The sequence below is a fragment of the Sceloporus undulatus genome, chromosome 5, assembly GCF_019175285.1.
Source record: "Sceloporus undulatus isolate JIND9_A2432 ecotype Alabama chromosome 5, SceUnd_v1.1, whole genome shotgun sequence".
NCBI classification, from domain to species: Eukaryota; Metazoa; Chordata; class Lepidosauria; order Squamata; family Phrynosomatidae; genus Sceloporus; species Sceloporus undulatus.
This window is the reverse complement of record NC_056526.1, coordinates 29,075,411-29,101,038: the sequence shown is the minus strand read 5'-3', so window position 1 is coordinate 29,101,038 and position 25,628 is coordinate 29,075,411. Positions and strand designations below refer to the sequence as shown.

The window sequence follows — 25,628 nt, the reverse complement described above, 5'->3', positions numbered from 1 at the left end:
ACACTTGCACACATATGCATTGTCACACATAACACACATCCCATGAAAATAAAAAAAAAACTTTTTTTTAACCTGAGAGAGCACCTCTCCAACAATATCTCGGTACTCCAGGGAAAGTCTGCCAGAAGCTGACCTTACAATTGCAATGGAGGACCTACAAATGCCTAGGAAAGTGTTTTCTCTAGGAATCTCTATGTCCAGCACAACTTTTGGTGGGTGTTGACCACAGAGTCGTGCTGGAGGCCCTAGTGATTTCTAGAGAGAACATATGAATCAAAGCCATGAATAATCAAAGCCACAAAAGTCAAAGCTGCAAACGTGAAGCGTTGACTGATAATTCTTTTCTGAATAATAAATCGAGCTTGTGAAAGCAAGTGGTAGCAATAGCTGAAAATGCTGCTTTAAGATAACAATAACCACTGCAAAATTATCACACTATCATTCCACTTTGGTTGTCCTGGTTTTGCCCTGTGGAATCCTACGAGTTGTAGTTTGAAAACTTCAGGTCTTTATTTTCCAGGATCCAGAATGGGGAGAGACATTTGGTAGCTAAAAATCCATTTTTAGTTGCTGAACTTCAATCCACACAATGTACCTCCGTTTGTCATCTTCTGACACTGATTCTTCTGTTCTGCAAAGGGAGAAATCACAAGAAGATGGTTGGCAGCTAAGTTTTAGAAGTTCCCTGCTATTTACAGCAAAACTTCTATTAGCTTCACAACATCCCCACAGTTCAGTATCCTACTTCACTTAGTCCACCAAAAGCAGCGAGTAGAGAACAGTGTTATAAAAACTGGTCTGCCAGCATTACTGATTTAAAAGCTAATGTGGCAGCTATCATTTGTGGAGTTATTCCCTCACACCAGCTGATCAAAGCAGGAGACCCAAAGTTCTAATTTTGTTTAGTCCATTGACTCTTCTCTCTCTCCATCAACAGTTAAATTACATAGCCTTGCTCAAAATTAGTTAGTCATTTAGAGTTAAAGATTAGAGAGGAGCAGTAGAAGAAAGCTTTTCTTTTTTGCAGCCCTAGTGGGGGTGGATTGCTCCTTCATTCTTCCTAGAATGATCACCCACAGCAAATGTCAACTTCTCATTGTCAGGAGGGTTGAAGGAATAATTCACAACTAATGAGATACATTGCTACTACTATCTGCAGGGCAGACCTCCCCAATGCTGCTTGTTCTGACTTAAATTTATCTATCTTATAGCACCTTATAAAAGTGGTTCTTTCCACCTTGCAGCCTTACACATCTCTTCTAATGATGATAATAACTCTGAATGCTGTTGCTGTTGCCATACATCTTCTGGAGTGTGCACATACATTTTGAGGCCTTGGCATAGCATAATGATAACATAAATAAATGCGACATTTTGTCCACCTAGACAGTGTTAATTTTGATGCCCTGTAACCCACTGTCCTTGGTTGAAGGGGAATAAATAATGCTTCAGTTGGAGGAATGGCTTTTGTTCTTTGTACATAATTTTCCTCCTCTTCCCACATCTAGAAAATGCCATCTCCACCACCACCACCCCGCCCCCAGGATGAACAGGATTTGGGCAAATGTTGGCAATTCCAGTGATTGATTTCCAGATCTTGCAGCCCAAGGACTCAGGAACAAAAAGAGGATCAGTTGTTAAAGACAAGTTCTCCTTCTCAAACTTGCAGAAAGCTGGATTGATTAATAATGATGATAATTCAGAAACCTTTCTTGTAAAAGTTATAGCAATCAGAAATATCATTTTGAAAGATAACAATCTTAAAGAGGCCTCCATACTTTCTACAGAGTGTGAAAAGGGAATGTTTCCAGTTGGCTGTGAAGTCACCAGGGAGTCTTATACTCAGGAATCCACTATCTTTCAGCCTGAGTGCACTCCACTTACAATATAGGTACAATAACACTAACCAATCTGATAAGAATAATTGTAAGGATTACTGATCCTAGTAATATACTATTTTTAAAACACTAACATTCACTGATGTTCTACATATTTCACAGGTTTTGTTGAAACCTCTTCATGAGAGGGAGTAAGAAATATCCTCCTGGTTGCTGAACAGACCTCCTTTGCCCAATCCAGCTGCTGCCAATTATGATGGACTGGAAGATATTTATGCAGATTTACAGTAAGATGATTAATAGTCTCACTGAATGCAAAGGAGTTACAGACTTGTAACTGTAGGTTACAAATCTGTAATTGCAATACTGAATTCCATCCTATATTATTAACTCTCACATAGGAAAATAAATCAGCCATTTTCTACTAACTCTTTTATTAGAGCAGAGTGATTTTATGCTTCGTGCTGGGTTTTTTCTTGTTTTATTTCTTCTTGTTTTATTATTTTGCAGATATTTAATTCTATTTCACAAGAAGCTGCTTTGTCAATACTTTTTGTCCTGAAAGTGATAAATAAAAGCAAGGAGCACAATTAAGAAAAACTATGATTATAAATGCACTAGAGAATAAGTCCCTCTAGAGACCTATTTACTTCTAAGTAAACATGCACAGGAATGCTCTGTCAATATGTAAGGAAATGCCAGTGTGAAATGTGGGGAAACAAGCAGTTGCAAAGTTTGCACGGTAGATGGTGCTAAATTTTTATTACTTTCCTGACCAAAAGCACCAACCAGCCAAAGTTGAACATGTTTACATAAGCATGCTTTCAATGGGAAAAATTAACACATACTTAAATCTCTCCATGTGAAAACAAGGATTAACGGTGCATCATAGAGTGGCCCCTGTGAAAATTCAGTTATTAAAGCTAAAAGGCCTGGCCACTCAAATGGGAAATTTTGACACAAAACGAAGATCTCTTTCTCAGAAAATATCTACATTAAGGTTCAACTTATGGTTCCTATTGGTTATTCTTTACTAGAGTAGACCCACTGAATCAACAATTTATAAATCAACAAATAGTAAAACTCATTAACTGTGCTAATAAATGATAATAATAATAACTCTTTAAAAAACTAATAAATGAAACTAATAAATGTTCAATAGAACATATGAACACAAATTAGATCTGATTATACCTGTTTGTCTGACTCCTATGTCCAACTAGAAGAGATCCACTGAATAAATGGGATTGATGTATGTGTTGATCTCACTGTTGCCATTCAACAATTAATTAAATGTGTCTACTCTAGGTGGAACTTGCAAGTAGGATTCAAACCATAGGATTCAGATGCATTTAGGCAATCCATGAAGGAGAAAACCCTCTCTCAACCCACTGTCTGGTCCCTTTCAAACTATTTGGTGCTGGAGGAGAGTTCTATGGATATCATGGACTGCCAAAAGTCAACAATAAATGGATCCTAGAGCTATGCAGAAGATACCATACTCCTAATTATTAGGGAAGGTCAAAGAAGAAAGTGAAAAGGCATTCTTAATGCTGAACATGAAGAAAACAAAAATAATGACCATGGAGGAACTACATAAATTGAATCTAGACAAAGAGGAAATCAAAATAATTAGAGTTTCCATAACTGGGAACAAACATTGATCCAAATGGAGTCAGGAAATTAGAAAAAGACTAGGAATAGGGATGATGGCTATGAAAGAATTAGACAAGATCCTAAAGAGTAAAGATATACAAGTGAACACTAAAATTAGAATAATCCAAGCCGTGGTATTCTTCATCACCATGTATGGGTGGGAGAGCTGGACAGTGAAGAAAGCAACTAAGAAGAAAAGAAATTCAGTGGAGATATGGTGCTGGAGAAGAGTGCTGAGGATACCGTGGGCAGCCAAAAAGACAAACGAATGGGTCCGTAAGCAAATAAAGACAGAAATCTCTCTGGAAGCTAATACAGTTGGCCCTCCGTTTACATGGGGGATCTGTTCTGGACACACACACCCCACACAAATGGAGGTCACGCATATTCAAGCCTCATAGGCTTGAATTGGGTGTGCCCTTGGGTGCGCGCTATTGGAAACAGCGGAGGTCGCCCCTCCGTGGATAATCAAGGATGCAGATCCAAGATCTGGGAGTTAGGAGGGGCCATTGTATTATCAAATTGAGGCTGTTGTATTTTGGCCACATGACAGATGGATAGACTCAAGTCACAGGCCTGAATCTACGAGAACTACAGTAAACAGAGCAGTGGAGGGCAGGGAGTCTTGGATATGTCTCATCCACATGGTTGCCATGAGTTGAGATCAACTCGAGGGCAGTTGAAAATAGCAAAGATCTGAGCTTTGCCTGGAAATAAAAATGACTACAATGATGCTATCATACTTTGGCTATATCATGAGACAATATGATTCATTAGAAAAGGAGAAAATGCATGGTATAGTGGGAGGCAGTAGGAAAAGAAGATGGCCACATGGCAATCTTCTTCACAGGTGGATAGACTCAATCAAGGAAGCCACAGTCCCGTGTTTGCAGGACTTGAGCAGGGCTGTTTATTCCAGAGACTCTCATTCATAGGATTGCAAAAGACAAAGCTGACTACAAAACAACTAACACCACCACCACGCATGCATGCATGCATGCATGCACATACACTTTTTCTTCCACTGCTGTCTCTAATCAAAAAGATTTCATAGGTTTTTAAAAAATATAATAATACAATGTGAAGATAAACAGAACAGTGGACTGCATAGCCTGTGTACAGCAAGAGATTTTAAAGTAATAGCTGTGTGTTCATATGTAAATCCCATGGGCACATTCATTTTAAGCAATGAACTAAGGACACAGATTCAGATTAGAAGCTCCACCCAGGTGAATGACCTTATTTCTCTTTCCCTCCGCTGCAGTTGCAGCTGAAAGGCCTGCTTCTTGGACTCCTGAGTTGCATCACTCTCCTCCTCTTGGTCAGTGAACTGTCACAGCAGCAATACCCCCTCCCAATTACTTGACAAGCTGCATTAAGTGGGAGGTTTTGAATGGTGCAAAACCTCTCGGCTAATAAATAGCTTCTTCTGAATCATCCAAAAGAGGATGGATACATTTCTTTATTCTTTCACACATCCAAAAGGAATCCTGAAGGAGTTATCAGATAATAAAGGTGATTACTACCACTAATTAGCAGTAACAAGTATAATAAGAATTGAAATATATACTTGCTTGAAGAAAATCAATGGAAGGAGTTACTCACACAGGACAGAGCAATATCCTTTGCTAGATGAGATTGCATTCAAATAATCCATCAATGTACATTAAGCCCTTAAAAGTTCTTTTTTTTTATTGACCTGATTATTCAAGACTTAGTAGTGAATCAAAAGAATGTAAATGATGTTATTTATCAATTACCAAGCACTTTGAAACTACAATTGTTTATTGAAGGAGGGTGATTGGAGATTTGGTCACTGAACTAGGGGGCTGAGAGGATTGTACGAGATTAATTCCTTCAATGATATTAGTGGAATGAATGGGAAGCACAGCATAAGAAAAAGATTAAGGTCTGATTCCCACAGTATGATGGCAATGTTTAAAAAAACACATGTCCATGTGACTGAGCTCAAAGTTGCCATTTAATTAGGTTTATAAAATACAGCCAATCCTCCTGGGCCCTGTCTGCACTGGCCAAATAAAATGGCTTCCTCTTGTTCCCACAGCAAGGACTCCTGATAATGCAGGACCCAATCCTTGGTTCTGGTGCCAAGAGTCTAGATGATGTCTGGTCAGTTCAGCACCAAATCTGAGGTGCATTTTAAAAACTCACCTTTTGCTCTGGATCTTCTGGAAAATAGGTTTATGCATTTTCTTCTGGGAAAATCCAAAGCACTCCCATATGATGCCGGGTGGCTGTTTACAATGTGTTCTACTCTGCAGCTATCACTGCACATCATTTGCTCTGAAGTCAGCATGAGGTGCCTAGCTGGGTGGCGTAGTGAAACGGTGTTGTAGTGGAGTGCCCAGGTAATCAGAGCAGCTCCAGGGCCAGAACACTTGTATCATCATATTATGATTGAAATGTGAAACTTCAACAATAAAGATATGATTTGGGGTGTAATTCACATTACGTATTTACAGTAACTTAAGAATTGGAGGTTTCTATAACTAGTTTCCAGTAATCCATTACATTTGGTTGATCTTCACTTGGACTGTTTGTCACTCTGGAGGCCTGTGTATTCCTTCTATTCCATATAGTCTTATTCAGCAGAACAAAAGAAAACTAATAATAATAATAATAATAATAATAATAATAATAGGATTTATTTATATGCCCCCAAATCACTGGGAATCCGGGCGGCTTACAACAGAAGGGATAATAGATGGTTCCTTGCCCTCAGGCTTACAATCTAAAAACTAGATGGGTTTACAATTAAAACATTTACTTTATACTGGGAACAAAGCTAGAGCAATATGTATTGCCTTCAGTTTAGTCAATGAGACTTAAGCAGAACATAATAGCAAGTTCTGAAAGGTGTCTAGGAGTCAATGAAAATATTGAATCACAAGTCAGGGGTAAAACTTACTCCCCTTTTTAGTTGCTGATCTGAGGCACCTTTGCAGACACCCAATACTAAAATTAGGACCTGCAACAAAATGCTGCAGTGTGGAGTGCTCCAGTTTACAATGCCTGTCAGTCATGCATTTTCTAAGATATTCCCCTCCAATCTATTTATTGCCTTTCCCAGCAGTCAATCCATATTCTGTACTAACTATGCATTCTTAGGCCTCAGTAGGCTGCTTTCGACTTCACTTTAAAAATTCTTTTTAAAACTCATTTCTGCAAAACCTGTAGTTTTACTAAATTTGTCAAAGAGCTTGAAAAATCTACTTTTTGGACTACAGCTCCAAGAATCATTCAGCCAGCACATTGGTATGGTTCCTGTGGGATTCTGGGAGCTGCAGTCCAAAACAGCATTTTCAGCTCTGCTACAGAGCCTTTCACTTGTTAATGAATGTTGCTATTTGGGTATGAAAGGATCCACACTTGAGGAATGTCTACATTATTAGGATTTATTGTTTATACAGACTCACTAGAAATCCAAATAGTCCCTGCTTTTTGAAACTGTGGATGGAAGCTGCGAAGACCTGTGACCATATACAGGTTGAGTCTCCCTTATCCAGAATCCAGAAATCTGAAATACACCCCAAACCAAAACATTTTTCATGGGTGGCTGAGATAGTGACATCTTTCCTTTCTGACTACTAAATGTACAGAACTTTATTTCATACACAAAATTCTTGTATAATATTGTATAAAATTACTTTTGGGCTATGTGTATAAGGTGTATATGAAAGAAATACATTTTTTATTTAGACTCTCATCTCCGTAATATCTCATTATGCACATATATCAAATACACATATCCCAAAATAAAAAAAAAAATCTGAAATTCAAAACACTTCTGATCGTAATGATTTCAGATAAGGGATACTCAACCTGTACTAGAAATTTTGGGGTTGGGGAAAGGTTGTTTTAACAGGTTTCCCCAGTTACTTCATCCTGATTAATTCCTGCTTGATAAATGATGTTCTGTTCTCTTAACAAAAATAGAGATAGTCAAGCTGGCTGAATCTTTTCTTTCAGTGATAGACACATACATATTGCATGAAAGTTAATGGAACTTCCATGTCAATAAATGTTGCAACCAGAAGATGTGCATATGAGTATTTGGTTTTTTTTTTTAAAGAAGTTTTTAAAATGTGAGTATCACTCAGTAAAAAATGCAGAGTGGCTTCAGCCTAACCTTTCAGAATTCAAGGCAGCTCTTGCCTTCTCTTTGGAACATGCAGATATTTACCCACAAAGATAATAAGAACCCAGAAATTGACTGAAATATTTAATAGTACTATACACACATAGGAGAGAGATATCAAGAAGCATGGGACAGGCCCAAATTATGCACAAGTACAAAAGACTTTAGAAAAATATTTTGTTGAGAGAAATGCAAAAATAATTCAGTTCAATAATTCAATGAGGACTGGGAATATTTAGTGAGCATAGAATACTGAGCTTGGAAGTATTACCTTTTTGGACTACTGCCCCCAGAAGCCCTGAATAGCCATTCTGGTAGATACAACTAAAAAAAAGTAACTTTTCCATGATCTGGTGGTAATTTTGGGGAATTAAATAGATTTTCTGGGGAAGCTGGAAGAGAACAGCTAGTAACCTGAACAGGAGCATTCTGTACTGCAATTCTTTCTTTTAGTGGATTTTTGGTGTACTGCATTGCTCTGAGGCCAGGTTCATTTATCATGCGCTGGATTGGCATTTTGGTCATGCTGGGGGGGGGGGGGGGGTATTTTGGGAGCTATAAACCAAAAATAACTTTTCCAGCCACTGGAAATGTCTTTCCATTACTCTTTTTGGCCCATGAGATTTCAAAGACATTACACAAGCAACTTCAGGTTTTTTTTTCACAGCTTTTAAGATGCTGTGATTTTTTGAAACAAAAGCTGATGTTCTTAGGCTGCCAATTCTGAGCCTCAGATGAGGTTCTCACAGCTTTAATCATTCTGGAAAATAAGCAATAAAAGATTCGCCCAACATTTGACCAAATGTTCTGCACAGTTATTAGTGATACAGAAGCCTTATCCATCTTGTGCCTGGAAAATGGCCATTATTGCAACTTTGGTAAGGATTCACGCTCCTCTCAGTGAAATTGTCCTTTACAAGAGGAAGGGGAAAACCCGGTAGTGATAGATGTTGTTGGATTCCAGATCCCATCAGCCCTAGTGAACATGAACAAAGATCAGAAATTATGGAAATCATAATCCAGCAACATCAAAGAGGCCAGAAATGCCCCATTCATGTCTTACAGCATTTATGTAATTCAGTTTTGGTCATGTAAAACACAAAATTGATAAAAGAAATGTGTATCTACTTACACATCTTTTGCTGTTCCTGCAGCATCTAAAAAGAAAAAGACCCATACAGAGATATAATTATAAATGTAACAGAAGTAAGAATGCAAGTATACACATCCCCTACTTCTATCTCAGACTCAGGCACTGAACAAGTGTGCTCTATTTTTCCAACAGTTTGGACCCTTATTGCCACAGTTCAATGGCAGACATTAGTTATGGCTGCTTTTTGCTATGAATAGTTGCTTTTTAAATAAACATTATCTACTAGTAACAAAGACCAAAATATAATATGTTGACATTACTCTGAAATTATTAACTTGTTACAAGACTCAGTGTTTTCTTTTCTTTTTTAAAAAAAGTCATATTTTTAAAAAATGAATAGTATAACATTTGAAAAATTCTGCTCAAAATGCCTCTAAAATGCATTTGAAAAGCAATGAGAAAATATTACTTGTTATACCAGACAAACAAGACCATGTTTCCACTTGGTACATGACTTTTGAAGTGTTGATCTATTATACTATTTTTGCACAAAAGAAATAGGTAACCTATTATAGGTAATTTTACTACTTGTAATGTTACTTCCACACCTTACCAGTTATATAGCTGTTAATAGTCACACAGCTTACACGGAGGCCTGGCAGACCTGAGGCTTGCCCAGTACTCAAAGATTTTGGAAACAGCTAAGTTGTGGTTGTTGTTATATGCCTTCACGTTATTTCTAAGGTGTACATATCACAGAGTTTTCTTGGCAAACTTCCTTCAGAGGGGGTTGCCTTTGCCCCCCTCTGAGGTTGAGAGAGTGTGACTTGACCAAGGTTTCAAAGGCCAAGTGGATTTTTGATATACTGACCCTTGTCTCCCAGTTTCCTGGTCTAACACAAACCACTACACCATGCCAGCTCTCTAAAAGCAGCAGCTAACTGATAACAAAATTATTCTTTGACTGTGGATCTTTATACAGCCAACACAGTATCAGGGAGGGGTATTAGAATGCTTCTTGAAAGCTAAGTTTCCAAAAAATACAAAACTTCAGAAAATTAAACCTTAAAGTCTGAACTCCAAAACTGCCCAATTTTGAATGAATATGCCATGGAATCATGACCAGTTTTGTGGACTGGGTGGGATGGAAAACAGAGGAAGAACAAAAAGTGATATTCCAGAAAAGAATATGCCTGAATGGCTGGAACCCTTATTAAAAAGACGTTGTGTTACAATATCTAATTACCTAGGTCAATTTTCCTTTCTTTACAGCAGGGATGAGCAACCTGTGGACCTTTATTTAATATTCAGCTGTAACTCCTGTCACTTTTAGTTGACACTATCACGCGAGGAGTCACATGATTTTTAATCCAGTAACAGAGCCATTAGATCCCCTTTCCCCAGTTTCCAGACCATAGGATAACCATGCAGAGGAGATTTCTGCTTTCTGTGTATGATTTTTTTTTCAAAGAATCCAGTTACAAGTGATGGGTTTGCCTGAGAAACTCTGGAAAACATCTGCCAGTCAGAGTGGGCAATACAGGGCTAGAAAGGCAAATAATCTCAGCTTTAATAAAACAGGTCCTATATGAACTGCAGTGAAACGAATGGGCTTTGTAATGGGCAAGGTACTTGTGTATTCTTAGTTGTGATTCAAAAGGAATAAAAAGCATTCCTATGTGATCCCCCTCTGATGCAATGGCAACTCTGCACTTCTGGAATTTAGCAAATGTGCAAGCAGATTTCTCTTAATAATGCTGATGAAATTCTTCCCACTTTGAGTTGAAATGAACCTGGCAAGTTCAACTGGGCCACATTTAAAACATGCCAGTAAGGAATGGAAAAATTGCAAAAAGTATGTGAAGATGACAAATCAGGTCATATCCACATAGCTGCAGCGAGAAACCACAGGGGACCACTGCTGAGGAATGAAAACTCAGTTCTAAATGTGTATCCTGTCCTTCAGTCTGTAAGGTGGTTCATCACTATGATGAACCAACCAATACTTTCAAAACCCAGAGAATTTTGTGTTGGTTTAAGAAGGTATATCATGTCCTTGCTCTAAGTCTTGAGTCTAAATAAAAATGTAATTAGCAAGAAAAGATTGTACAGTACTTGCTGGTCCTGACCTAGCTTCACATATTCACATGGAGGCAGAACAATGCTTACATGTGCAAAGCCTAATATGCAACAGAGAACTCCGCAGCATAGGAACATGGAGTGTGTTGTACAGATATTCTTTTTTTCCAACTGAGGTCAGCTGCAGGGCTAGCAGCTGGAATTATGTTCCCCGCCCTCAGGCATCCATTCTGCATGGAATTGTTGCAGGGAACAGAGTTTTTTTTATGGTCTTGGTGCCTTTGTAAATGTACATTTCTTCTTGTTTTGTGCCTTCAAGATGAACTTAACATAGGGTTTTTGTTTGGTTTTTTTTGGCAAGATTTGTTCAGAGGGGCTTTGCCTTTAACTGAAGCTGTAAGAATGTGACTTGCCCAAGGTTACTCAGTGGATATCCATGACTGAGTGGGGATTTGAACCCACTGACATAATAAACTACAGTTCCCAGAATTCCATAGCAGTAAGCCATGAGAGTTAGAGTGGTCCTCAAACTGGATTATTTCTGCAGTGCAGATGCAGCCTCAGAGTCTTAGATCTTTAGGCTGCCCAGCTACCCGAAATTTGGAAATGTTACTTTTTGATTGCAAATGTTACTTTTTGGACTGCAAGCTCCCTTGTTATAAAAGGAGCCCATACAGAGAAGTGTTCCAGGTGGTTTAGATAATGCTTTGTCAGCTTTACTCAATTATTAATTCTAGAGGAGAACAGTGAAAGATTTTCCGTGTTTCATGTCCAGTTTACCTCTTAAGCCTGGAGTATATGAGTCACCTTTTAGGATTCCTAATTTCACTGGATGCAATTAACTCAATGAACAATTAATTATTCAGAACTTCTATTCTTTGGTTGGTTACTTTTTTTTTTAGCAAGACCTAAAGAGAGCAAAAAAGTTTATAAGCACTCCCCAACCCACCTCCTAGTGAATCATATCAGTAGGAACTTCTGAGTCCAGTAAAGAGGTAAAGGTATTCCCCACTGACAAGGTTGTCAAATTGTCTCCAGCCATGGGGGTGGTGCTCATCTCCATTGCTAAGGCAAAGAGCCAGCGTTGTCAGAGACTACTCTGTGATCATGTGGCCAGCATGACTGCACAGAATGCTGTTTACCTTGTGGTACCTGTTTATCTACTTTGCATTTACATGCTTTCGAAGTGCTAGGTTGTCAGAAGCTGGGACTAATGAGGGAGCTCACCCCATCATATGGCACCTGGGCCTCGAACTGCCAACCTGCTGATCTTGCAATCAACAGAGTCAGCGTCTTAACCACCTGAGCCACTACATCCAGTAGATTACCAGGAAATTTGCAAAGTTTTTTAAACCAGTAATTCCTCCACTGATAGCCAGAACAACGATGCTACTGGAAGCCATAAGAAAGTTCAAAATTTTACTGTTAAAAAAATTAATTTGTTACTCATTAATTTTTCTGTGAATAACATATTTGTTGTAAAATAACATAGTCCTAATAAACTACTGTCAATGTAATTTATTTCATTTTAAAAACAAGAATACCACCTCTAAATCATCAACCTCCCCCAAAATATTTGGCAATCATGCAGAAATATTACTCCTTATTTGTCTGTTATTGTTAACTGCCCTCAAGTCGATCTTGACCCATAGCGATCCCGTGGATGAGATATCTCCAAGACCCCCTGTCCTTCACTACTCTGCTTAGTTCCTGTATATTCATACCTATGACCTCCTTAATAGAATCCATCCATCTGCAGTCCTCCTCTCTTTCTACTTCCCTTCATCTTTCCTAGCATTATTGTTTTTTACACTGAGTTGTGCCTTCTCATGATGAGTCTGAAGTACAACAGCCTAAGTTATGTCATCCTGGCTTCCAGTGAGATTTCTGGCTTGATCTGCTCTAGGAGAGATGTGGTTGGAAGAAGAAGGCAGTAGGCTGGAGTTCAGGGATAACTAATAAACTGATAAAATTGTAACTTTGAGAGCCAGTAGTCCTGCTTGTTGTTATGAAGAAGCCATTTATTAAATAAACTGTTCCCTGTTGATTGTTAAATTCTGCCTATGTTGTTATTTAATAGACTATCTCAGCCATGCACACACAAGAATGTTGTCTGTGCACAATAACACATACACACATCTTTTTATTTTGGAATTCCATTAAGGTCCGTATAGTGAACCCAAGGAAGGGTTTAGAAGGGGGAGTAAGGCAAGTGACAGAAGTCCAGGACTGAATAATAATAATAATAATAATAACAACAACAACAACAACCAAGAAATCTGGCTTATAGACACAGTCTCATTCCAAAAGAGATTAACATATTTAGGAAACCTAAGATAGTTCTATCCTTTCTGTCTTTCTGTTAATAATTGAAAAAAATTCTATTCACTTGGCTTTTAAGAACAGACTTTAAGGACTTTCCATAGTGCACTGTTCTACTGGTTTTTAAAAACCTTTTGTCTTTTTAATGGATTTATTTTACATGGCTCTAATGCTGTAGATTGCATTTTCACAACAACTTTAACATGCTTTTATCTGTATTCAGTTTAATTTTTGTAAGCCAACTTGAGTTCCAGTTATGGGTAAAAGACAGGAAGTAAATCAATAAGTAATAATACTAGTAAAATTTCCATATAGGAGCAAAACCAAGAATTATGTCTGTCTGAAGTCTTCTTCATTTGTTTCCTTGCTCACACAAAGGTAGCAGCAAAAGGATCTTTTATAATATCAGTTTATTAAACAGAGATATTATTATCTGGGGGGGAAACCATCAGTGTGAAAGTAATTTCCTTGTTGAAGAGGCACATTAATTAATTTAAAATTAAGTAATAATATTGGAAACAGCAAGGTGGAAACCTTGTCCCAAGGAGATGAACTTTCCAGTTGGCTCCTCAGCCTGCTGTTTGAGCTTCACTGTCTCTTTCATTCCTATACCATAGTGAATGCAGACAGACACACCAATGGAAAAAAATAAAAATAAAGCAGTATCAAACACAGTGGAACAGAGCTTCCCTAAAGGCTCCTTCACATATTACATGATAATAAACCCAGGTTTCTCACCAACAGCAGACTCAACAAGAAGCTGACAAGTTAGTGACTATAGGCACATGTCAAAACATATTTTTGTTTAAATCATATTTGCATTTTAAGGTAGGCTTTATACTTAAAATCCCTTTAAAGCATCCACTTAAACTATTCGCAACCATCTTCCCCAACTTAGCACCTTCTACAAATGTCAGACTACAACATGCATCACTCTAGCAAATACAGCCAGTACTGTGAATGATGGAACTTGGGTTTCTTAATATCTAGAAGATGCCAGTTTGGGAAAAGCTGGTCTTGAAACAGCATTAGATCTTCATCATTTCTCACCCAGTAGATTGGTCAACTGTGAGTTGTGGCAAGTGAAAGGGCTCAAAAAAGCAATAGACTTGAACCTGTTGAGATACACTGGCAAGACTGTAAGAAAAAGTGAGGACCCAGTAGCTCATATTATGTTTCAAATCCCCTTTTCCCCAATTCTAAGATGTGTGGAATCAGGCTGCCATCATTCAACAGTGGTATGAATTTTCTTAGCTTGTGTTGGGATTTTCCAAGACTAGAGCATGTGCTTAAAATCAAATACTAAGGCTTTATCCTGACATAGCTCATCTTGAAAATAAGTCATGCTCATTATAGAGCCAGAATGATATAGTTGTTTGAATGTTGGACTAGTACACTGGGAGATAGAGTTCAAATCCCTGCTTGGCTGCGGAAACCTATTGAATGACCTTAAGCAAATCACACTCTTTCAGCCTCAGAGGAAAGCAAGAGCAAACCCCTGCTGAACAAATTCTACCAAGAAAACTTCAGTTTGCTTTAGGGTCATCATTAGTCAGGAATGACTTGAAGACACACAACAGCAACAACATTATAAAGGCTTCTATTATATGCCCAATCCTCACCTTGCTCCTACTTTCCACCTGCATAAATGTTCTAGCCATAGAAAAGCATTATTGTATTCAGTGTTGTTGTTGTTGTTGTCATATGCCTTGATGGGACTTCCGACTTATGGTGACCCTAAGGCAAACCATTCATGTAGTCTCCTCAACCACATTTGTTCAAAGGAGGCTTATCATTGCCCTCCTCTGAGACTCAGAGGGTGTGAATTGCCCAAGGCCAACCAATGGTTTCCAAGTTCCAAATCAAGCAGGAATTTGAATCCTGGTCTCCCTGCCTACTTCAACACTTAAACCACCACGCTACCCTGGCTTTGACATGAAGTACCTTCCCCATACATTACCTAGATCCCATTTTAGGTAGTAGAGTACATTCTACATTTTTTTTAATAATCAGAATTTTGTAAACAGACTATACTTTCCAGAAAATATACATATGTACATGTAACTTTACTTGCATAATAGTTCTATAAAGGAATACAAGTTTCCATATCTTTAAATGCCCTCCTATATCTGAAAATGCCCAGGAGGAAACAGCTGAAGAAGCCTGCAGACTAGGTGAGTAATCCTAGGGGCTGAATTGGGGGGACCAGAGATTCCCTGTCTCAGTTATAGAGCAAAGGAGAACACAAACATCTCCAATTTCCCATCAAACCCTATAGGAAAAACAGAAACTAGAAGAAGAAAAATGGTGCTGGGATTGAGTGAGAAGCACATTCTGCCATCTGAGAGGGGGCCAAGAAATATTGGGAGGCTGTACCATCTGCCAGCAAGAAGGAGACATGTCTGGTCTCATCAATCAGCTGAAGAAGAGTGGCACTAGGGATCTTGCTTCTCTTCTCCCTGCCAAAAAGTTCTAATTGGCATTTACTGTGGAACTACAGCATTGAATGGAGACATACTCTATCCCATCCCTCAGCCAGAAGTCTAATGGTTTCTGGTTGCATGGGTTTGGTGTGTGTGTTAAGAAAATCTGCTGAAAGCCTCCCTGAAGAACATTCAGTTAGAAATCAGAGTGTAAGTCTTCTAAATAAATAAATACACTTGCTCTGTCCAGTTTCTAGGAAACAGGAGCACAGCAATCTTCCAGTCCTTACCTCCCACTCTCAGGAAGAATAGACAAATGGTAGGCATGGGGTGGGCAAGCAGAAGGGTCTTGAACCCTGCTGGCTCTAATCCATTTATACAGGGGCACATGGTGCTCTGCATGTGGGCAGAATGTTTACTTGCATGGACAACAGTTGAAAAACTGCAAGTGACAGCCAGGGTAAAGTCCAATTAAACTTGTCACTTGCCTCATCTATTATGCTTTTGTATTACAGAGACTCCAACAGTACCCCATTTTGAACAGTCAAAATTATTTTCTTGTGGTGTGTTTACTCCTTCTCCTTTAAAGGACACTTTTCTTTTTGTAAATACATTTTAAAAAACTGTCAAAGCAGGAATGGCTAACTTCCATCTAGGTTTATTTTATAGTTATCAGGCCAAAATAAAATGCACTTTAAATTTCTGTTATAACAAAACTCCTTATATAATACAACAGATAACATCAGCAAGCAGGGACAACACCCACAAAGGCAATTTCTGGGACAATAAAGGTTGAACAGTAAGTCATTTCACCAGCTGCTTCCTGGACTTTAAGGAAAATCTTTAAACTTTTGTTACACACAGGTAGCGCTCACACACACACACACACACACACAGAGAGAGAGAGAGAGAGAGAGAGAGAGAGAGAGAGCTATGTACCAGAGGAAGAGGCTCAAAGCAGGCAATTGATTAATGGCAAATCACTAAATAAAATGAGAAGAAGTAGAGAATAGGAATCATAGCTTCCACATCCACCTTGCTACATAGACAGATCCTCAAAGGCATCAGGAATGGCACACTTCTGTTCCTCTTGGAGTCAATATTATTCCAGACTGTGCATTCTGCCACACAAACAATATGACTCCTCTCTCTCTCCCTGCCAGGCTTTTCCTAAAAAAATATTTACTTGCTTTTTCCCCTTTTTTCTTTGCCCTGCAGTGGCTCAAGGAGGTGCACAAAAGCAAAACGGAACCAATTGGCACTTAGAAAAAATGTCATCTTGTAATAAGAGCCTCTTCACAGATATGGAGTATAAACAAGAAAACAAAGATGGGGCACAATACTCAGTCTAAGCAAAAGTACAGTAGTTAAGTGTGGGGAAGTCCCTTTTATACAACTTGAACAGCTTTTCTTCAGTACTGAAATTGTGATCACAATTTTAACTGCATTTCAGCTAAAATTCTTGAACACTGCCAGGAGTTGGATAAATGTTACTGGGGGAGGTCAGTTGTAACTTCCCAAACCACCAGTTGGTTAACCCTTTTTACTTTTTATTATTTCAATCTGTTTTCATTTTTTTGCCATTATGCTTACATTATTGTAATGTATTATTGTGTCTCTTATGTGAAGCCAACTGTGATTTAAGTTACTCGACAATGTACAATTCAGTATAACAAAAATGACCATTCTCTGCATATGACCCAGGTGAAAATGTTTAGTCTTGCTCTTGTTTGCTGTTACTACAAATTATATAACGTGTTTGCAAAATACAAGTTTGCAAGCTTCATGAGCATTTTTTCAAAGATAAAGAGAGTTCCTGGAACTAAAGCTCATGTAGCAGCTGGGCAGGATTTTAAGTGCTTGTAAATAAAAAAAAAGCACTTCTCTAGTATCAACAAATGGCAAATTTATGTTTGCAAAGACTATTTCCACCTAATTTAATCCTTGTTCTAATGGGGGTCAGAGTCCAAGTTACAATGGCCCTTGTCCTTCCTCCAAAGGACAATTACATATGTGAGGCATTAAGGCAGCCAGGTGGGTGATGGTACCTTTTTCCAACTTGGTATCTTCCATATCTGTTGGACTGGGGGGAACTAAGCAGTCCTGCATACCTGAAGTGTACCAGATTAGGGCAAGGCTGCTCTAAACCTCTTTATTATGGCAACAGTGTGGCTGTTGAATCAACGCACTAAGATTCTTTACAAGATTATGGTAATGTCTCCCTCTGGTCCCTTACTGTCTGAAATAAACCCAGATTTGGAATACCTTGCTGTGTCTGGTGGAACTCTGATTTGTGTGATCTAATATCTGGATATGATTCTTGTCCAAATCAGCTGCAACCACACAGCTATCCAGGCTTGGATTAGGGAACCATTTGGTCTGAGAGTGAAATTGGTCCTCCAAATTTCCTTCTCCTTCTGTCCTCCAGCACTTGGCAACCTTACTTTTGCATGCAAATAGTATGCAATATTAAGCAAAGCAGAGGTATATCACTTCTAGACTGAAATGTATGAAAGACAAAGCCAAACCAAGCATTAAGTGACTGACAATAAAAACAAAGCAAATCATGAAAGGGAAGCAATGATTAGTTATATAAATTGTTACTATGTATTTTTACTGCCAGGATGGGAAAGAGGTGTCTCGTTTATTTTATTTGTTCAATTTATATCTTAGCTGATCCTAGTGAAAAGGAAGGCGATAGGATACCTTATTAAGTGGAACTACTCTTTTCTGGACTTGTTTACTTTTGTATCAGTAAGAATTTATCTTAAATTAAATACCATTTAAATGCCTCCTGACTTAAAAACATTAACTAGAGAAATTAAGTAGAGATTAACAGTGTTGCCATTCTGATCCTTCAAAAAGCATGCTGCCAAGCCTCTTCTCAAAAGGATGAAAGAAGAAGAGGGCAACCACAAAACACAAATCATTACCAGTACTCAGAGCATGGAAAAGTTACTTTTGGGATTATAGCTCTAGTTCCTCTGCCAGCATTGCCAATGCCAACTAAAGCTGCCTGAGGATTCTGGGAACTAAAGACCAGAGAAGTAACTTTTCAAGTTTACCAAAAGCAACCCATCTTCATGGAATAGGGTGAATACTAAAAAGACAAAATGCATAATTATTCCCACAGGTCTAGTTAATTTTATTTTATGTTCACCATAGAACTCTGTGCTACAAAATGAACACAGAATAGTTCTAGTGTTTAGGTGAAAGTAGCTAATTTTAACTAATTCTGTGAAGGCTGGATGATTTTAGGCATCTGGCTTAAGTACCTTAAAAATATCTGCCATGGAAGCTAATATTATTTCCATTGAAGGTATTGGGGGGGGGGGGGACAGCAAGCTATGTAACTCTGATAATCTCTGTTCATTATTACAATGAGATCTTTCTTGTATGTAAAAAATGAGTAACGTTCATTAGCCCATTAAAGGGACATTACTCAAGTAAAAGGCATAATTCTAAATAATCACCTAAATAGTCATTCCTATAATGCTATGACTGTTTAGCTCTGCTCATGAAAATACACTCATCGGCTATAATGGATGTCAGTCCTAATGTGTGAAACCACTGTTGTTTTATCAGCATGCAAAGGGATTTTGTAGAACCTCTGAGACAAATTTAGCAAAAGAAGTTGTACATAAACTTTTGTAGACTTGGCCTACTTCCTCAGATCCATGCGTTTTTGTTTAATGTGCCTTTAAGTTTGCTTCCACTTATGGCGACCCTATCCTAGGATTTTCTTGGCAAGATTTATTCAAAAGAGGTTTACCATTACCTTGCTCTGTATATAGTCTACAGCACCTGGTATTCCCTGGTAGTCTTCCTTACAAGTACTAACCACATGTTTATTCAGTAGATCTGCTCTAGTTATGATTAACAAACCTGCAATTCTGTACAAACACAGCTGGGAGAAAGTGCACACTGAAGTGAAAATGCATAGGACTGTACTCTAATCGCTATGATAATACACATTTATCTGAGGGCAAGTCCTGGTAAATTTATTTCTGAGTAGGCATATATAATCTCACCATCCAATACTGTTAACAACAACAACAACAACACATAGCACATGAGCAATTGCTTTGGGTGATGAGACCAGTAACTTCAATTCATTCCAAACTTTAATTTTCTTGGATACACCTCAAATGGTTGAGGAATGTAAAACAGAACACTACTGTCAGAACACCTTGCTTTTAATCATTACTTTTTCTATCATCTTACCCTAAAACATCACTAGTAATTACCTGAAATATGTTTTTAGGGTTTATACTCATGTAAAATGAAGAATACCACACATACAAAAAGCTGTGGATTTTAGACCAGTGAATGCATATCTAAAACTATCCAAACAAGGAAATCCTACATGTGTCTCCTGAGGAGAAAATCACATTGATTTCAATAAGACTTGTTATAAGGTAAGCATGTATTGGGCTGCAGTGTCAGTACTGAAACATCATACAAGCCTATTTGGGAATAAATTCCACTTAAGCAGTTCTTACAAAACTAAATAGGATGGTTTCTGAATTGATTATGTTAACTTGAAATACATTTATGTGCATGGATTATAAGTGCAACTGAAGCTGGATTCTCAAATCATAAGTTTTTAAAATTATGCCAAGAGGCCTTCACCAAAATGTTGCTTAAGAGGGATGGTTACTGGTCACATTCTTGGTTAGGGTAAAACTCCTCTGACTTTAATTGCCATGAGTTTCAACCAGAATCATTGAAGCTACTGAGGAAAGCATCATTCATCAAGAACAAAGATGCCAAACAAGCCCATGAATACAAAGTCTGTCAGTTCTGCCCTGAGCTATCTGCATTTTAAGTGGATGAAAAGAAAGAGCCTTTTATACTGGGGGGGTGGAGGGAAGAGGGGAAGATTCTTGTGGTGCAGGGACGATGTCATAGACTCCAGTATATAGAGATCTCATACCAAAAGATCAGCTGTAGAGGGAGCTCATAGCTATTTTCAATTGCTTTCTTCATACTCCTGCCTCCCGCAACTCAAAGAGGTACAAGGCAGTCCAGCCAGACACTTGGCAGCCAAGAATGGCACTGGACTATGCCATCCCTATTAAAAGTCATACTGTATCGCAGTGACATCACTAGGGTTGGTGTCACCTGGTGCGGTAACTCATGATGTCACCACCACACCCTTCATTGACCTCCTCCCATTTCACACCATATCGAATCCTTAGTCAGGCTTTTTTGTACTAATCTTACTCGTAAATCATAATTCCAATATATCACTGAACTCTTATCAAAAAAAGGAACCATGCCCTGGTGAAAGGTGAGACCTTAATCTCTTCTCAGCCCCCTCTACTATCCTATCCACCCAGCCTTTAGGGTGAGCACAGTTATACATATCAAAATTTTTAAAGCTCTTTAGCATCATATTCCTTGGCTTCATCCTTTACATCCTTGATTACATGCTGCTAAGTTTTACCCTCGACTTATCCATATAGATCATATCAAAATCCATAATTTTGGCCCCAAAAATCTGTTCTCGACTTATACATGAGGTTGATGTATAGTCAAGTATATATGGTACATTTGAGCAAAATCCTCTCGAAAGGGAGAGATCCCCGAATGCAAAGGGAGTTTTAATAGGGATGGTCTAGTGCCCTTCTTTTCTTATCTTGCAATGCATGCTTGAACAAAATAGTTTCAAAAGGGGAAGACCCCCGATAAAGAGGCTGAGTTTTTCTAGGGATGGGTCTAGCGCTTTTCTTCCAAAGCATACTTGCCTCCTCTTGCAAAGCATGCTTGAGCAAAATTGTCTGGAAAAGGGAAGACCCCCGATGCACAGTGAGTTTTTCTGGGAATAAGTCAAGTGCCTTTCTTTTCTCATCTTCCAAAGCATGCTTTATCAAAATCGTCCCTAGAGGGAGAGACCCCCCCTCCTGCCACCATGCAAAGTGATGAATCTAGTAGTGCCTTTCTTTCATCTTTTGAAAAGTATGCTTGCCCCACTTTGCAAAGCATGCAAGACACATACCCCCATGCAGTTTTTTAAGGGATGAGTCGAGTGCCTTTCTTGCTCCATCTTGCAAAGCATGCTTCAGGAGCAACCTCAGAAGTCAAAGCTTTTGTTTCACCTTTCGGCAACCCTAAAATGAATCTATCACAGGGTTTTTTGTGGGTATTTCAGGCTCTGTGGCCATGTTCGAGAAGAGTTTCTTCCTGACGTTTTGCCAGCATCTGTGGCTGGCATCTTCAGAGAATGAATCACTGGGTTTTCTTGACAATTTTCGGGGAGGGGGGGGTTTCCATGGCCATCCTCTGAGGCTGAGAGAATGTGACTGGCCCAAGGTCAGCCAGTGGATCTTGGTAGCCGAGCTGGGATTCGAACCCTGGTCTCCAGAATCCCAGTCCAATGCTCAAACCACTACACCACGGTGGCTCTCACAGGGTTCAAATCCCCACTAATATATATGTGTGTGTGTGTATATACACACACATATATGTACTAACATATCTACCAATAGATAGATAGATAGACAATCCATATATATATATATATATATACATCCACATATATACTATACACACACACAAACACTAATATATATATATGCACACACAGACACACACAGCCTCAGAGGATGGCCATGGCAAAAAACAACAACCAAAAAACATCTCTGAAAAACTGCCAAGAAATCCCAATGCTCCGCTCTGAGTCCCACAACAAACTCCAACTCCCAGAATTCCATAGTAGTCTTGAGCCAGAAAAGAGTTAAAGCGGGGCCAACCCGGGGTATCTGTCCAGTGTGAATGCAGTCCCAGTTTGGGGCGAGTCACACTCTCTCAGCCTCTAGCCATGGCAAGAAGCAATTTGTGCCAAGGAGAAAAGCAACCACAACTGCCCAGGAAGGGCAAGAGAAGAGCAGCCTGACCTGCGGTGGTGCTGGTGCTGGTGGCCGGGGTGGAGTTGCCACAGCCCATCTCCTCCGGCCGGGGCTGGCGATGGCTCTCTCTGCCTGGTCCCCAGGGGGCCGAAGGAAGGGCGGGAAGGAAGGCGAGCCAAGGGCCGCCTCCGGGGGAAGGGCCCCTCCTCCTCCTCTCCTCCTCCTCCCCCTCTCCCCTCCCGTCGCCTTGGCAACAGCGCCAGCCTATCAGCGCCTCCTGCATCTCGCAGGATGCCTTCCCATTGGCCCAAGCGGAGGTGAGCGAGATTTCAAAGGGATGAAGGATGCTCAGAATAAAGAAGTGCTGCAGGTGGCCAGCACTAGGGTTAGACTCCTCTCCTCCTCCTCTCCTAGCATTGACTTCCTCTCATATCACACCATGTTCACAGGCTCATAGAGCTGGAAGATACCCCAAGGGCCATTTGAAAGACTCAGGGACACTTATTTGTGTGAGGGATGGTGGCACATCTGTGCTACGTGGCTATTCAAAACAATACCCAAAATATGTAAATTGTAATGAAAGGAAATATCTGTTTTACTATAACCAATAGTGTCTAAGAGCAAGCTATTACCATTATAGATTTTCATACATGATCTACATGGCCTTTTTAAACTCAATAGCATGCCATATGTTGAAACCTTGTTTACACACACACACACACATACACACACACACACACAAATCAATTGCATAGCATTTTTTAGCCTTTTCCTTCTTGCTTAGTCACATAGTGTTTAAAAGTCTCTTGGGCTGCTTAAAAAGCACAGTCACATTATTTATTCTGGCCCATCAGCAAACTGTGGAAATCTGCAGAGCAGTTTTGCAATGGTAGCAATTACACATATTGACATAAAGGCATATTTTGTATTAATTAGTGTCAATGACAAAAAAATATATTCTGCAGGTTTTTGAAGTGTCACTGGATTCTTCATCAAGTTGAACAATAAAGGTATTGACAGGCCAATAAAGATATTGCTCATTTGTGGATTTTGGATTTTGTTGTAATTTGCTGCAGGCCCAACATGGCTACCCTTAAATATGTTTCCAGGATATACTGTGTTACAACATGAACACTTCTCAAGTGTCTCAAACAGACAATCAAAAACTTATTGTAGGAACTTGCTTTCATAGGAAAAGCCATATGAAAAGTGAAAAGGAAAAGTGCAACTGAGCACAGGCAGAATGCCTGTAATACAGCACTATATAAACACAGCCACAGATATTAGGGCAGGAAAGGATTCTTAGAGGAATAATTTACTAGGCAATTTGAGCTCTAGCATTTCCCACTTAAGAAATGAAGAGGTTGGTTAAAGTAGGTTTTAAAGCCTAAAGCTGGTGTCAACCAGACAGAATAGATCCATTGAAATTATAAGATTGAGATACGTGTTGAATTAACAGTCACAACTGGATCAGTGGGTCTTCTCTGGTTAGGACCTGCAATTGACTTCAGAAGGGCTCAGAATCAGAAAGTGCAAAGTTACGCTTCAAAAAGTAAGTAGTTAGTCTGTTATCTTTCCAATGCCCTCAAGTTTTAAATACCTTCATAGCTGTAGTTTTTGGGAAGCAACTCATTCCTGTGCCACGCCTTAAAACTAACTGTAAGCAACTAAAATGATGCTTTTAGTTGCTTTAAAAAGCATCCACATGCATTGAAGAAACATGCCACTGTTGTATTATCATTTGATTTCCCTCAAAGCCTCAAGTTCCTGAAGGCTAGACCTAGACGTAAACTTCTGCATGCAAGAAACTAGCCTTTCAAAACACACTCTAGTCCTATTCACTTTATTATCACATCAGTACCCACAGCAGAGCAACACAAGGTAGAAGCACAAGGGACAGCATAAGCCAGCACCTGAACCACATCCTTTCTCCATTTAGTTAGGCACATCCTCATAGCTAGAGAAGTAACTGAAAAAGGACGTTTCTGCCACAGAAGTTCTGGTTTCATCCCATTAAGTTACAACCTTTATTAATGTACACCATTGATCTACGTCACTAGTGTAGTGATGTGCCTTGGTTGTTAGAAAAATGTAATTAACTAAAAATGACCAGTTGTTTGAAACTAGGACTGACATCTTTCAGTTAGTGCCCACATCAAATTATCCATGGACCATCAGGTATTGCAGAGATGCTGGACATTTGTGAGTTGTTTGTTACTTGCTCTTTTCCAACTGATACCTGAAGATTTGTGAAGTAAGTGATGTGAGCTATAGTTGAGATTTGCTTGCTAAAGGCAGTAGCCTGCATTGTTTGCCACTGCCCTATTTGTTCTAACTCCCAAAGTGCAACAGCCTTGTCCTAGATAGATACTTTCATCAATAAACTCAGCAAATGTGAAATCACATCCCTGGCAATCTTGACCTTTATACATGCTTGGATTTTGCAGAAAATCATACAAAATTTGAGGGAAGTGATACCGTATATGATCTTGCCTTTTAAATTTAATTCCTTCCTTCCAGCCCCCAAAAGGACTTTGAAGAAATTGGACTAACTGGTCTTTCCCCTTTTAGGTACTTAATGTGTGTGTGTGTATCTGCCTATATACAGTAGGAAGACTGGAAAAGGCTTGGGGCCCATGAAGGTTCAGCTAAGGCCCAGAAACAGCACCTGGGTCTTCACAAGTTGCCCACCCTTGCTCTGAGTGGTATCAGCCAAATTCTTGGGCACTTAAACTGGGTTTTCATTAGTTGGTTCACACGTCACCTGCCTCCCCCAACAACTGAGACTGAAAGCAACTCTGACTTTTTTTCTTGATTTGGGTTTAACAATTGCTAGTCAATATAGCATTCTCTCTGCTTTTCCTCCCTTACACACATTACACAGTTCTTCAGTTCAAAAGAACCCCAATAAAAAAGAGAAAACAAAAGTTTTGGGGAACCTTGAAGACCTATGTATCATAAAATACAGTATATTTATATTCCACAGATGTAACTCACTGGCAACCTCCACAAGGCCAACTTGGCTTCCTTTAACTTCTAGGAAGAAGCTTGCTGGCAGCAAAATTCAATTCTGCGAAAATGGAAAAAACATAAAAACAACAATAAAATGTTTTCTGTCTTCTAACAAAACAGGACAGCAAGGTTAATAGGCTGGCATGTTACCAAGACCCTGAATCAGCAGCCTTTTTGCTGTTAAGGAAGGTACTC

The 25,628-nt window shown here is 39.1% G+C and overlaps 1 long non-coding RNA gene across 3 annotated transcripts in view; it reads right to left on the bottom strand.

The window, feature by feature from the left end:
* The window catches only part of LOC121932135, a 34,305-nt gene extending 11,741 nt beyond the window's left edge, over positions 1 to 22,564 (bottom strand). The window contains exons 1-3 of one of the 3 annotated variants that reach the window (XR_006104274.1): positions 22,470 to 22,564; positions 8,786 to 8,810; positions 596 to 626 (exon numbers count right to left, since the gene is read on the bottom strand). This is a non-coding gene — a long non-coding RNA (uncharacterized LOC121932135). Of the gene's footprint in view, positions 1 to 595; positions 632 to 8,785; positions 8,811 to 16,605; positions 16,690 to 22,469 lie in introns of those variants that run through there. The other 2 variants (XR_006104273.1, XR_006104275.1) reach the window with 2 other exon arrangements.
* Between the last annotated feature and the right edge of the window lie 3,064 nt (positions 22,565 to 25,628).